The sequence below is a fragment of the Arachis stenosperma genome, chromosome 5 (assembly GCF_014773155.1).
Source record: "Arachis stenosperma cultivar V10309 chromosome 5, arast.V10309.gnm1.PFL2, whole genome shotgun sequence".
Taxonomy (NCBI): Eukaryota; Viridiplantae; Streptophyta; class Magnoliopsida; order Fabales; family Fabaceae; genus Arachis; species Arachis stenosperma.
Window position 1 is genome coordinate 60,606,814 of NC_080381.1, and position 14,656 is coordinate 60,621,469.

Sequence of the window (14,656 nt, forward strand, 5' to 3'; positions counted from 1 at the left end):
AATGAGTGGGTTCAACTTTACATCTTCTATGAAGGTCTTTCCTATGAGTCAAAAAAGGCTGTGGATCATTCATTCGGAGGCTCTCTAAACAAGAAGAAAACCATTGAAGAAGCCATAGATGTCATTGAAACAGTTGCTGAAAATGACTACTTCTATGCCTCCGAAAGAAGTAACACCAGAGGAGTAATGGAGCTGAACCACATGGATGCATTATTAGCTCAAAACAAGATGATCACCAAGCAGCTAGCAGATCTTACTAAGCAAGTGGAGGAAAACCAAGTTGCAGCAGCCATCACCTTATCATCAACTCAAGAAGGAGTAAACATAGGAGTAGAAGGTGACTAGGAGTAAGCCAACTATGTTGGAAATTCACCTAGACAAATCCATGATCCATACTCCAAAACTTACAACTCGGGATGGAGAAATCACCCCAACTTTGGATGGGGAAACCAACAAGACCAAGGGCAAAACCAGAGACGCCATAACCTCAATTCCAATAATAATGCAACTCATCAAAACACCTCACTAAGATATTACCAACATCCATCTAACCAACCTTTTCAACCACCTAATCTCAACCCACCATCATTAATAGATGATAGGCTCTCAAAGATTGAGGCTCTACTTGAAAACTTATGCAGAGAAGTCCAAGACAACAAAGTGTTTAAGGAAGAAGTGCGAGCCAATATCAAGAACCAAGGAGAAAACATCAAGAGATTAGAGTCCCAAGTAGGGTATCTATCTCAACAAATTCCCAACCCCACTGATGGATTCCCTAGTGATACAGAGAAGAATCAAAAAGGAGAAACAAAGAAGGTGAGATGGGAAGAATGCAAAATGATAACCACAAGTGATGAAGGAAGTATGAATGGAGTAGAACACCTCCAAAATAATCAAAAGGAAAGCCAGGAGGAAGGAAACTATACACCCCAACCCACATCCAAGGAAGAGCTGAAGAAGAAGGAGGTATTGAACCCATATGTACCTTTTCCTCACAGGCTAAAAGGTGGTGTAGCAGGGAGAATGTACTCAAGGTTCCTTGATATGTTTGCATCTCTTGATGTAAATATACCATTTATTAAAGCTCTCCAGCAAATGCCTTTCTACATCAAGTATATAAAGGAGCTACTAGCCAGAAAAAGTCTATTGAAGGGTGGACAAACCATAAAGATGAATAGGGATTGTGGTGCTCTCATTCAATCAAGGCCACCCACAAAGAAGGAGGATCCAGGGAGTTTCCACATTCCTTGTGCCATAGGAGAAACAATGATTGACAAAGGGCTTTGTGACTTGGGAGCAAGCATCAACTTAATGCCTCTCTCCTTCATGAAGAAGCTCCAAATCAATGAACTAACTCCTATTGATGTAATTATCAGATTGACTGACAAAACTCAAAAACAAGCAATAGGAGTGGTTAAAAATGTGCTGGTGAAATTTGGGAGCTACTATCTTCCCACAGATTTTGTTGTTCTGGAAATGGATGTGAATCCTATTTACCCCATCATTCTAGGAAGATCATTCCTAGCCCTAGCCAGAGCACTCATAGATGTAGAGAGAGGAGAGTTAGTGTTGAGAATACATGACGAGCAGCTCATTTTCAATGTCTTCAACCTCTCACAAGAAGCAAGTCAAGAGAACAAGGAATCAAGAGAAGAGCAGAATGAAGCACTGATGCAAGAAACAAGCAGTGAAGCACAAACAACACAACTAGAAATCCCATTGGTTGGCAAGCCATATATTCAAGAAGAACCTCATCCAAAGGTAACTCAAGGGAAGCTGAGCAAACCAGAGTCATGCAAAGTGGTGCACGAAATTGTGATCATCAATGGCGCCATCAACATGGTACGCTCATTGCAATCTCAATTCTTTATCACAACTCCGCACAACTAACCAGCAAGTGCACTGGGTCGTCCAAGTAATAAACCTTACGCGAGTAAGGGTCGATCCCACGGAGATTGTTGGTATGAAGCAAGCTATGGTCACCTTGTAAATCTTAGTCAGGCAGACTCAAATGGTTATGGATGATATATGAATAAAACATAAAGATAAAGATAGAGATACTTATGTATTCCATTGGTGAGAATTTCAGATAAGCGAATGGAGATGCTTTGTCCCTTCCGTCTCTCTGCTTTCCTACTGTCTTCATCCAATCCTTCTTACTCCTTTCCATGGCAAGCTTATGCAAGGGTTTCACCGTTGTCAGTGGCTACCTCCCATCCTCTCAGTGGAAATGTTCAACACACCCTGTCACGGCACGGCTATCCATCTGTCGGTTCTCAATCAGGCCGGAATAGAATCCAGTGATTCTTTTGCGTCTGTCACTAACGCCCCGCCCTCAGGAGTTTGAAGCATGTCACAGTCATTCAATCATTGAATCCTACTCAGAATACCACAGACAAGGTTAGACCTTCCGGATTCCCTTGAATGCCGCCATCAGTTCTTGCCTATACCACGAAGACTCTGATCTCACAGAATGGCTGGCTCGGTTGTCAGGCGAGCGCTCGATTGTCAGGCGATCAACCATGCGTCGTGTATCAGGAATCCAAGAGATATTCACCCAATCTAAGGTAGAACGGAGGTGGTTGTCAGTCACACGTTCATAGGTGAGAATGATGATGAGTGTCACGGATCATCACATCCATCAAGTTGAAGAAAAGTGATATCTTGGAACAAGAACAAGCGGAATTGAATAGAAGAACAATAGTAATTGCATTAATACTCGAGGTACAGCAGAGCTCCACACCTTAATCTATGGTGTGTAGAAACTCCACCATTGAAAATACATAAGAACAAGGTCTAGGCATGGCCGAATGGCCAGCCTCCCAAAGTGATCAAAAGATCTAAAGATCAAACGATTCCAAAGATCAGAAGATGAAAATACAATGGTAAAAGGTCCTATATATAGAGAACTAGTAGCCTAGGGTGTACAGAGATGAGTAAATGACATAAAAATCCACTTCCGGGCCCACTTGGTGTGTGCTTGGGCTGAGCAATGAAGCATTTTCGTGTAGAGACTCTTCTTGGAGTTAAACGCCAGCTTTTATGCCAGTTTGGGCATTTAACTCCCACTCTGGTGCCAGTTCCGGCGTTTAACGCTGGGAATTCTGAGGGTGACTTTAAACGCCAGTTTGGGCCATCAAATCTTCGGCAAACTATAGACTATCATATATTGCTGGAAAGCCCAGGATGTCTACTTTCCAACGCCATTGAGAGCGCGCCAATTGGGCTTCTGTAGCTCCAGAAAATCCACTTCGAGTGTAGGGAGGTCAGAATCAAACAGCATCTGCAGTCCTTTTCAGTCTCTGAATCAGATTTTTGCTCAGGTCCCTCAATTTCAGCCAGAAAATACCTGAAATCACAGAAAAACACACAAACTCATAGTAAAGTCCAGAAAGTGAATTTTAACTAAAAACTAATAAAAATATACTAAAAACTAACTAAATCTACTAAAAAACATACTAAAAACAATGCCAAAAAGCGTATAAATTATCCACTCATCACAACACCAAACATAAATTGTTGCTTGTCCCCAAGCAACTGAAAATCAAATAAGATAAAAAGAAGAGAATATGCAATGAATTCCAAAAACATCTATGAAGATCAGTATTAATTAGATGAGCGGGGCTTTTAGCTTTTTGCCTCTGAACAGTTTTGGCATCTCACTCTATCCTTTGAAATTCAGAATGATTGGCTTCTTTAGGAACTCAGAATCCGGATAGTGTTATTGATTCTCCTAGTTGAGTATGATGATTCTTGAACACAGCTACTTTATGAGTCTTGGCCGTGGCCCAAAGCACTCTGTCTTCCAGTATTACCACCGGATACATACATGCCACAGACACATAATTGGGTGAACCTTTTTAGATTGTGACTCAGCTTTGCTAAAGTCCCCAATTAGAGGTGTCCAGGGTTCTTAAGCACACTCTTTTTGCCTTGGATCACAACTTTATTTCTCTTTTTTTTTTCGTTTTTCTCCTTCTCTTTTTTTTTTTCTTTTGTATTCACTGCTTTTTCTTGCTTCAAGAATCATTTTTATGATTTTTCAGATCCTCAGTAACATGTCTCATTTTTCATCATTCTTTCAAGAGCCAACATTCATGAACCATAAATTCAAAAGACATATGCACTGTTTAAGCATACATTCAGAAAACAAAAGTGTAGCCTCCACATCAATTATAATTAATCTGTTATAAAATTCAAAATTCATGCAATTCTTCTCTTTTTCAATTAAGAACATTGTTTGTTTAAGAAAGGTGATGGATTCATAGGACATTCATAACTTTAAGGCATAGACACTAAGACACTAATGATCATAAGACACAAACATGGATAAACATAAGTATAGAAATTCGAAAAACAGATAAATAAAAAACAAGGAGATTAAAGAACGGGTCCACCTTAGTGATGGCGGCTTGTTCTTCTTCTTGAAGTCTTATGAAGTGCTTGAGCTCCTCAATATCTCTTCCTTGCCTTTGTTGCTCCTCTCTCATGATTCTTTGATCTTTTCTAATTTCATGGAGGAGGATGGAATGTTCTTGGTGCTCCACCCTTAGTTGTCCCATGTTGGAACTCAATTCTCCTAGGAAGGTATTTAGTTGCTCCCAATAGTTTTGTGGAGGAAAGTGCATCCCTTGAGACATCTCAGGGATTTCATGATGAGTGGGGTCTCTTGTTTGCTCCATCCTTTTCTTAGTGATGGGCTTGAGGTCATGCCTTCTCAGTTGAACCGGCTTTCCTCTTGAATCTCTCTTCCATTGAGCGCCCTCTTCACAAATGTCTGTGAGGACTTGGTCCAACCTTTGATCAAAGTTGACCCTTTTTGAGTTTGAAAGGGACCTCATGGATCACCTTCTTCATGGCCACAACTTCATAGAAGTGGTCTTGATGCACCCTTGAGATGAATCTCTCCATCTCCCATGACTCGGAGGTGAAAGCTTTTGCCTTCCCTTTCCTCTTTCTAGAGGTTTCTCCGGCCTTGGATGCCATAAATGGTTATGGAAAAACAAAAAGCAACGCTTTTACCACACCAAACTTAAAAGGTTTGCTCGTCCTCGAGCAAAAGAAGAAAGAAGAGAGTAGAAGAAGAAGAAATGGAGGAGAGGGAGATGACTTTGTGGTTCGGACAAAAGGGGAAGAAGTAGTGTTTAGGGTGTGTGAAAATGAAGGAGTGAAGATGGGTTTATATAGGGGTGAAGAGATGGGTAGGGTTCGGCCATTATGGGTGGGTTTGGGAGGGAAAGTGGTTTGAATTTGAATGGTGAGGTAGGTGGGGTTTTATGAAGGATGGATGTGAGTGGTGAAGAGAATAGTGGGATTTGATAGGTGAGGGGTTTTTGGGGAAGAGTGGTTGAGGTGATTGGTGAATGAGTGAAGAAGAGAGAGGGTGGTGGGGTTAGTGGGGATCCTGTGGGGTCCACAGATCCTGAGGTGTCAAGGAAAAGTCATCCCTGCACCAAGTGGCATGCAAAAATGCGTTTTGAGCCAATTCTGGCGTTAAACGCCGGGCTGGTGCCCATTTCTGCCGTTTAACGCCAAGTGCTTGCCCTTTTCTGGCGTTTAACGCCAGTCTGGTGCCCCTTTCTGGCGTTAAACGCCCAGAATGGTGCCAGACTGGGCGTTAAACGCCCATCTGCTAGCCTTACTGGCGTTTAAATGCCAGCAGGTTCGTCCTCCAGGGTGTGCTGTTTTTCTTCCTGTTTTTCATTCTGTTTTTGCTTTTTCAATTGAATTTGTGACTTCTCATGATCATCAACCTACAAAAAACATAAAATAACAAAGGAAAATAGATAAAATATAACATTGGGTTGCCTCCCAACAAGCGCTTCTTTAATGTCAATAGCTTGACAGAGGGCTCTCATGGAGCCTCACAAATGCTCAGAGCAATGTTGGAACCTCCCAACACCAAACTTAGAGTTTGAATGTGGGGGTTCAACACCAAACTTAGAGTTTGGTTGTGGCCTCCCAACACCAAACTTAGAGTTTGACTGTGGGGGCTCTGTTTGACTCTGTTTTGAGAGAAGCTCTTCATGCTTCCTCTCCATGGTGACAGAGGGATATCTTTGAGCCTTAAACATAAAGGATTCCTAATTCACTTGAATGATCAGTTCACCTCTATCAACATCAATCACAGCCTTTGCTGTGGCTAGGAAGGGCCTGCCAAGGATGATGGATTCATCCATGCACTTCCCAGTCTCTAGGACTATGAAATTAGTAGGGATGTAATGGTCTTCAATTTTAACCAGAACATTCTCTACAAGTCCATAGGCTTGTTTCTTTGAATTGTCTGCCATCTCTAGTGAGATTCTTGCAGCTTGTACCTCAAAGATCCCTAGCTTCTCCATTACAGAGAGAGGCATGAGGTTTACACTTGACCCTAAGTCACACAGAGCCTTCTTGAAGGTCATGGTGCCTATGGTACAAGGTATTGAGAACTTCCCAGGGTCCTGCCTCTTTTGAGGTAATTTCTGCCTAGACAAGTCATCCAGTTCTTTGGTGAGCAAAGGGGGTTCATCCTCCCAAGTCTCATTTCCAAATAACTTGTCATTTAGCTTCATGATTGCTCCAAGGTATTTAGCAACCTGCTCTTCAGTGACATATTCATCCTCTTCAAAGGAAGAATACTCATCAGAGCTCATGAATGGCAGAAGTAAATCCAATGGAATCTCTATGGTCTCAGTGTGAGCCTCAGATTCCCATGGTTCCTCATTAGGGAACTCAGTGGAGGTCAGTGCACGCCCATTGAGGTCTTCCTCAGTGGCGTTCACTTCCTCTCCTTCCTCTCCAAATTCGGCCATGTTGATGGCCTTGCACTCTCCTTTTGGATTTTCTTCTGTATTGCTTGGAAGAGTACTAGGAGGGAGTTCAGTAACTTTCTTGCTCAGCTGACCCACTTGAACCTCTAAGTTTCTAATGGAGGATCTTGTTTCAGTCATGAAACTTTGAGTGGTTTTGATTAGATCAGAGACCATGGTTGCTAAGTCAGAGTGGCTCTGCTTAGAATTCTCTATCTGTTGCTGAGAAGATGATGGAAAAGGCTTGCTATTGCTAAACCTGTTTCTTCCACCATTATTGTTGTTGAAACCTTGTTGAGGTCTCTGTTGATCCTTCCATGAGAGATTTGGGTGATTTCTCCATGAAGAATTATAGGTGTTTTCATAGGGTTCTCCCATGTAATTCACCTCTTCCATTGAAGGGTTCTCAAGATCATAAGCTTCTTCTTCAGATGAAGCATCCTTAGTACTGTTTGGTGCATTTTGCATTCCAGACAGATTTTGAGAAATCAAATTGACTTGTTGAGTCAATATTTTATTCTGAGCCTATATGGCATTCAGAGTATCAATCTCAAGGACTCCTTTCTTCTGATTAGTCCCATTCTTCACAGGATTCCTTTCAGAAGTGTACATGAATTGGTCATTTGCAACCATTTCAATTAGTTCTTGAGCTTCTGCAGGCATCTTCTTCAGATGAAGAGATCCTCCAGCAGAGCTATCCAAAGACATCTTGGATAGTTCAGACAGACCATCATAGAAAATACCTATGATGCTCCATTCAGAAAGCATGTCAGAAGGACATTTTCTGATCAATTGTTTGTATCTTTCCCAAGCTTCATAGAGGGATTCACCTTCCTTCTATCTGAAGGTTTGGACTTCCACTCTAAGCTTACTCAATTTTTGAGGTGGAAAGAACTTTGCCAAGAAGGCATTGACTAGCTTTTCCCAAGAGTTCAGGCTGTCTTTAGGTTGTAAGTCCAACCATATTCTAGCTCTGTCTCTTACAGCAAAAGGGAATAGCATAAGTCTGTAGACTTCAGGGTCAACCCCATTAGTCTTGACAGTGTCACAGATTTGCAAGAATTCAGCTAAGAACTGATGAGGATCTTCCAATGGAAGTCCATGGAACTTGCAATTCTGTTGCATTAGAGAAACTAATTGAGGCTTAAGCTCAAAGTTGTTTGCTCCAATGGCAGGGATAGAGATGCTTCTCCCATAGAAGTCGGGAGTAGGTGCAGTAAAGTCACCCAGCACCTTCCTTGCATTGTTTGCATTGTTGTTGTTTTCGGTTGCCATGTCTTCTTTTTTGAAGATTTCTGTTAGGTCCTCTACAGAGAGTTGTGCCTTAGCTTCTCTTAGCTTTCGCTTCAAGGTCCTTTCAGGTTCAGGGTCAGCTTCAACAAGAATGCCTTTGTCTTTGTTCCTGCTCATATGAAAGAGAAGAGAACAAGAAAATGTGGAATCCTCTATGTCACAGTATAGAGATTCCTTGGGGTGTCAGAGGAACAGAAAAATAGAAGAAAGAGGTAGAAGAATTCGAACTTAGTGAGATAGAGTTCGAATTGTGCATTGAGGAGGAGTGTTACTCCACAAATAGAAGGATGTGAGAAGAGGGGAAGAAATTTTCGAAAATTAATTAAAAAACATTTTTAAAAACATTTTGAAAAATTGATTGATAATTTTCGAAAACTAAAAGTGGGAAAGAAATCAAGTGATTTTTGAAAAAGATTTTGAAATTAGAAATTAAAAAGATATGATTGAAAACTATTTTGAAAAAGATGTGATTAAAAAGATATGATCGAAAAGTTATGGTTTTAAAAAGATATGATTGAAAAGATATGATTTGAAAAATAATTTAAAAAGATTTGATTTTTTTAAAAAAAAATAATGACTTGACTAACAAGAAAAGATATGATTCAGACATTAAACCTTTCTCAATCGAAAAGGCAACATACTTGAAATGTTCAATCAAATCATTAATTGTTAGCAAGTATCTTTGAAAAAGGAAAGAAATTGATTTTGAAAAAGATTTGATTGAGAAGATATGATTTGGAAAAGATTTGATTTTGAAAAACTTTGAAAACTTGAAAAAATTGATTTGAAAACAAAATCTTCCCTCTTGTGCCATCCTGGCGTTAAACGCCCAGAATGGTGCACATTCTGGCGTTTAACGCCCAATGCACTACCTTTTTGGGCGTTAAACGCCTAACCAGGCACCCTGGCTGGCGTTTAAACGCCAGTCTGTCCTTTTTCACTGGGCGTTTTGAACGCCCAACTTTTTCTGTGTAATTCCTCTGCTGCATGTTCTGAATCTTCAGTTCCCTGTACTATTGACTTTAAAATAGAACCAAGATCAAATAAACAATGCATGCAAGACACCAAACTTAAAATTAGACACTAGACTCAAACAAGAAACATAAAATATTTTTGGTTTTTTATGATTTTGTAAATTTTTTTTTTTTTGGATTTTTCGAAAATTAAGTGGAAGAAGAAAATAAAGGTATCAAAATTCTTAATGAGAATTCCAGGAATCATGCAATGTTAGTCTAAAGCTTCAGTCTAAAGGAATTAGACATGAATAGCCAAGCTTCAGCAGGACATTGCATTCAAGAGCTAAATTGATGATAATCAATCAGCTTTGGTGATGATAAAAACATCACCTTGAAACACTAGAATTCATTCTTAAGAACTCTGAAAATACGTAATCTAAACAACAAGATGAACCGTCAATTGTCCATACACGAAACAATCCCCGACAACGGCGCCAAAAACTTGGTGCACGAAATTGTGATCATCATTGGCGCCATCAACATGGTACGCTCATTGCAATCTCAACTCTTTATCACAACTCCGCACAACTAACCAGCAAGTGCACTGGGTCGTCCAAGTAATAAACCTTACACGAGTAAGGGTCGATCCCACGGAGATTGTTGGTATGAAGCAAGCTATGGTCACCTTGTAAATCTTAGTCAGGCAGACTCAAATGGTTATGGATGATATATGAATAAAACATAAAGATAAAGATAGAGATACTTATGTATTCCATTGGTGAGAATTTCAGATAAGCGAATGGAGATGCTTTGTCCCTTCCGTCTCTCTGCTTTCCTACTGTCTTCATCCAATCCTTCTTACTCCTTTCCATGGCAAGCTTATGCAAGGGTTTCACCGTTGTCAGTGGCTACCTCCCATCCTCTCAGTGGAAATGTTCAACGCACCCTGTCACGGCACGGCTATCCATCTGTCGGTTCTCAATCAGGCCGGAATAGAATCCAGTGATTCTTTTGCGTCTGTCACTAATGCCCCGCCCTCAGGAGTTTGAAGCACGTCACAGTCATTCAATCATTGAATCCTACTCAGAATACCACAGACAAGGTTAGACCTTCTGAATTCTCTTGAATGCTGCCATCAGTTCTTGCCTATACCACGAAGACTCTGATCTCACGGAATGGCTGGCTCGGTTGTCAGGCGAGCGCTCGGTTGTCAGGCGATCAACCATGCGTCGTGTATCAGGAATCCAAGAGATATTCACCCAATCTAAGGTAGAACGGAGGTGGTTGTCAGTCACACGTTCATAGGTGAGAATGATGATGAGTGTCACGGATCATCACATCCATCAAGTTGAAGAACAAGTGATATCTTGGAACAAGAACAAGCGGAATTGAATAGAAGAACAATAGTAATTGCATTAATACTCGAGGTACAGCAGAGCTCCACACCTTAATCTATGGTGTGTAGAAACTCCACCGTTGAAAATACATAAGAACAAGGTCTAGGCATGGCCGAATGGCCAGCCTCCCAAAGTGATCAAAAGATCTAAAGATCAAACGATTCCAAAGATCAGAAGATGAAAATACAATGGTAAAAGGTCCTATATATAGAGAACTAGTAGCCTAGGGTGTACAGAGATGAGTAAATGACATAAAAATCCACTTCCGGGCCCACTTGGTGTGTTCTTGGGCTGAGCAATGAAGCATTTTCATGTAGAGACTCTTCTTGGAGTTAAACGCCAGCTTTTATGCCAGTTTGGGCGTTTAACTCCCACTCTGGTGCCAGTTCTGGCGTTTAACGCTGGGAATTCTGAGGGTAACTTTGAACGCCGGTTTGGGCCATCAAATCTTGGGCAAAGTATGGACTATCATATATTGCTGGAAAGCCCAGGATGTCTACTTTCCAACGCCGTTGAGAGCGCGCCAATTGGCCTTCTGTAGCTCCAGAAAATCTACTTCGAGTGCAGGAAGGTCAGAATCCAACAGCATCTGCAGTCCTTTTCAGTCTCTGAATCAGATTTTTGCTCAGGTCCCTCAATTTCAGCCAGAAAATACCTGAAATCATAGAAAAACACACAAACTCATAGTAAAGTCCAGAAAAGTGAATTTTAACTAAAAACTAATAAAAATATACTAAAAACTAACTAAATCTACTAAAAAACATACTAAAAACAATGCCAAAAAGCGTATAAATTATCCGCTCATCACAAAGCTACCAACAAAGAGTCTTTAGAGAAAGAGTAAAAAAAAAATAAGACAACATCAACGGAAACAAAGAAGAAAGTTCCAAGGGGATGGAGAAATAAGAAAATTTCTACAGAAAATTTCTTGCCAGGTGATGAAGTGATCTCTACATACTTTCCATCTATACCACCTCACCTGCCCACTATTCCATCTCAGCTGCCTCCTGTGTACACTATCAACAAAATCTTATCCTTAGAGCATATGGAGCTTATCAACAAAGCCAATGTACATAGGTTCATTGCAAGAGGAGAAGATTTCAAGCACCATCAACCACCCTGACAAGGGTCAACCGACAAACTAATGACGTTAAAGAAGCGCTTCATGGGAGGCAACCCATGTTCTATACCTCTTTTCTTAAATCTCTAATAATAGTAATAAGGCAATTTCCATGGAATTTCAAATCAATTTTAATAACTAATATAAAGCTCATCTACATGCAATGTATAGTACATGATAAGTTTGGTGTTCAAAGCACACCAAGTGAGGTTTGGACACACCCTATCAGGAAGATTTATTCCCCAAACTTGTTGCACCATATGATCACAAACAAGTTTGGTGTACCAACGTGCATGCATGGGAAGCTTAATGGTTAATTGATTTGCATTCATGGAAAGCATTTAGTCATGTAAAAACAAAAGAAAAAGAAATATTTTTTTTTTAAGTTCACACTTGTTCCCACCAAAAATTTCAAATAACCCATCGCATTTTTTTTTCGTGTATAGGGAATCAATAAGGACATTGATGGTACTTGATGGGGCAATTGAAGAAGGGAGATTCGGCCAAGGGAATTTCACACTTGTCTTCATGGGGAATGTCCTTGGAAGTGTTGTCATGTAACATTGGGAATAGATAATTTTGAAGACCGAACCAAGACCCCATAAAGGAGGTGATCCTTGTGCTCAATCAATCCAAAACCCCAACCGTCCACTATCAAACAACACTATCAATCCACACCCTTCAATCAATTGCCATCTTCCTATATAAACCCCTTCACACAACCTCCCCATACACGCTTATTCTCACCCTTCCCACTCCCTCCTTTCGGGCATATCGTCCACCAAAGGCTTCACAAACACCCTCCTAGCCATCTTGAGAATTAACCAATATATCAACTATACTACAAGGCATCATCAAGTTCCAAAAGGCGAAGAGGAAAGGAACCAATGAGCAGCCTTCCTACGATGCCGGGAGATTCAAAACAGCCTTCCATGAGCTTGAGTTCGAACGATTAAAGGACAAGAAGATACTGCCTGAATCAACATTCCAGTTCAATGAAGATGAATGTCCACAAATTCGGGAGAAGATTGAGAAAAGGGGTTGGCAAAAGCTCACTAACCCAGAAGCAAGGGTAAATGCATCTCTCATTAGGGAATTTTATGCAAACGTGGTTAGAGAAGACAAGACCATAACCCCCACCTTCAAAAGCTATGTAAGAGGAACAGAGGTAGATTTCAGCCCAAATGCCATAATTAGAACTCTTCATCTGAAATCACCACACTTTGTTGAGCTCGGGTACCAAGAAAGAATGAACAATGGCCCCAACAATGATGAACTAGAAGAAACTGTAGGTGACATATGCATTATGGGATCTGACTGGGAAAGGTATTTGGATAAGAGACCCCGTTTCATCAGGAGAGGAGACCTCATCCCAGAAGCCAAGGGATGGTTTGAGCTTGTGAGACGATCTATCCTTCCAGCTGTAAACAATTATGAGGTCAACATTGCTCGAGCTACCATGGTACATTGTTTAATAAAAGGTGAAAGCATCAATGTGCACGAAATTATAGCTAAAGGAATCCAAGAATCAGCCGAGAAGAAAGATTCAGGTGCTAGACTTTGGTACCCCAGCACCATCCTTAGATTATGCATAAAAGCCAAGGTAGTCTTTGAAGACAGCAATTCAACGTGGGTAGGTCTTGGGAGATCACTTACACTCCAACGCATAACCCATGTGACTCCAGCTCAACAACAGAAAAGACCCCATCTAAGGAAGAGGACATCAGAAGAAGCACAAGAGGAAGAACCTATCCAAGAAGAAACCCAACCAACAGGACATCATCAAGAAGGGTATTATGACCCAACCAACATCAATTTGGGTCACATCCAAGGAGCCATTGACGATTTATCAAGAATATACATGGAAGGACAAGAACAACAATTACAATTTCAATCTCAGAGAATGGATCGTCAAGAGGAAATGCTAACAAATTGGATGAATCAACAAAGGGAATGGCAGAAACAGCTAATGGAGCAGCAACAAGAGTACTACTTTCAGCTCACTCAAGCCATCAGTCAAGTGTCTGAAAGGCAAGAAAGCCAAGATAAACACCTCCAGGAACTCAATCAACGCCAGATGACTCAGATGAAAGCATTCAACGAATTCAGCGTACTCAATGAAGGAAGGCAACTGCATCGAGAAGAATTCAGCATCAACACTCAGGAAAGGTTAAACTATATGACTGAGCATATGCATCACTTGCACCTTGACATCCCAAGTTATGAGGCAATTTGCAAGAACTTAACAGAACAAGAAGAGGGGAAGGTGAAACAACAAAAGAAATCATTAAAGAAGAAGATGGAGGATGCCGGTTTCTGGAAAAAGCTGATGGGGAAGCGCAAGGGGAATGGAGACTCAAGTAATCAAGGAGAATCCCAAGGGAGTAGAAGAACATGAGCAGGCCAACAAGTGAGAGGTGGTGAAGTTCCTTCTTAGTTTACCTTTTTCAAAGCTTTAAATAAGGAAAATCATGTATGAAATAGAACATGCTTCCATGAGTAGTTTAGGAATTTCAATTCTGCATTTAAATTTCGTTGCTTAGGTTAAGTGTGCTAGCTTAATGTCTTGAGTGTTCACTTTCATCTTTCATACTTGTATGCTTGTCTCTTTAAGTTAATCAAAAAGAAAATGTTATGAAAAGAACAAGAGTGGAGTATTTTGTGAAGTACATTCTGATTGTTTGTGGTAGGTTGATTAGTAAGCTAAGTTGGTTCACCAAAGAAGGAAAGAAAGCAACTATCTATCCTAAGTCCTTTGTTTGAGACACACCCTTTGAGACTTGCTAAACAATAAGATCCCAATAAGAAAAGAGAAAGAGCAATAAAAGTGAAAAAGAAAGAGACACAATAAGAAACAATACTAGGCATCAAGGGTTTCAAAATTGAGGCATGTGTCTGTGGTGTCTATGTACAAAGGATATACTTGGATGAATAAGCTCTTAGGGGTGCATTATCACTTGGTAACTTGGATTAACTAATCCGGGATTATCAGCTGAAAGTCCACTATCAAGAGTAACCTTTGCTACAAAACACTTAGTAACCCAAAGAGGTGCTGGACACAAAGGTCTCAAGAAAGGAAAAATAACAAACCATATGCCT

General features: G+C 40.6%; 1 non-coding gene across 1 annotated transcript; it reads left to right on the forward strand.

Annotated features, from left to right (window-relative positions):
- The first annotated feature begins 7,553 nt into the window (after window positions 1-7,553).
- LOC130984192 (small nucleolar RNA R71) lies at window positions 7,554-7,661 on the forward strand. The gene has a single exon (XR_009088142.1). It is a non-coding gene; the product is annotated as a small nucleolar RNA R71 (small nucleolar RNA).
- The last annotated feature ends 6,995 nt before the right edge of the window (window positions 7,662-14,656 follow it).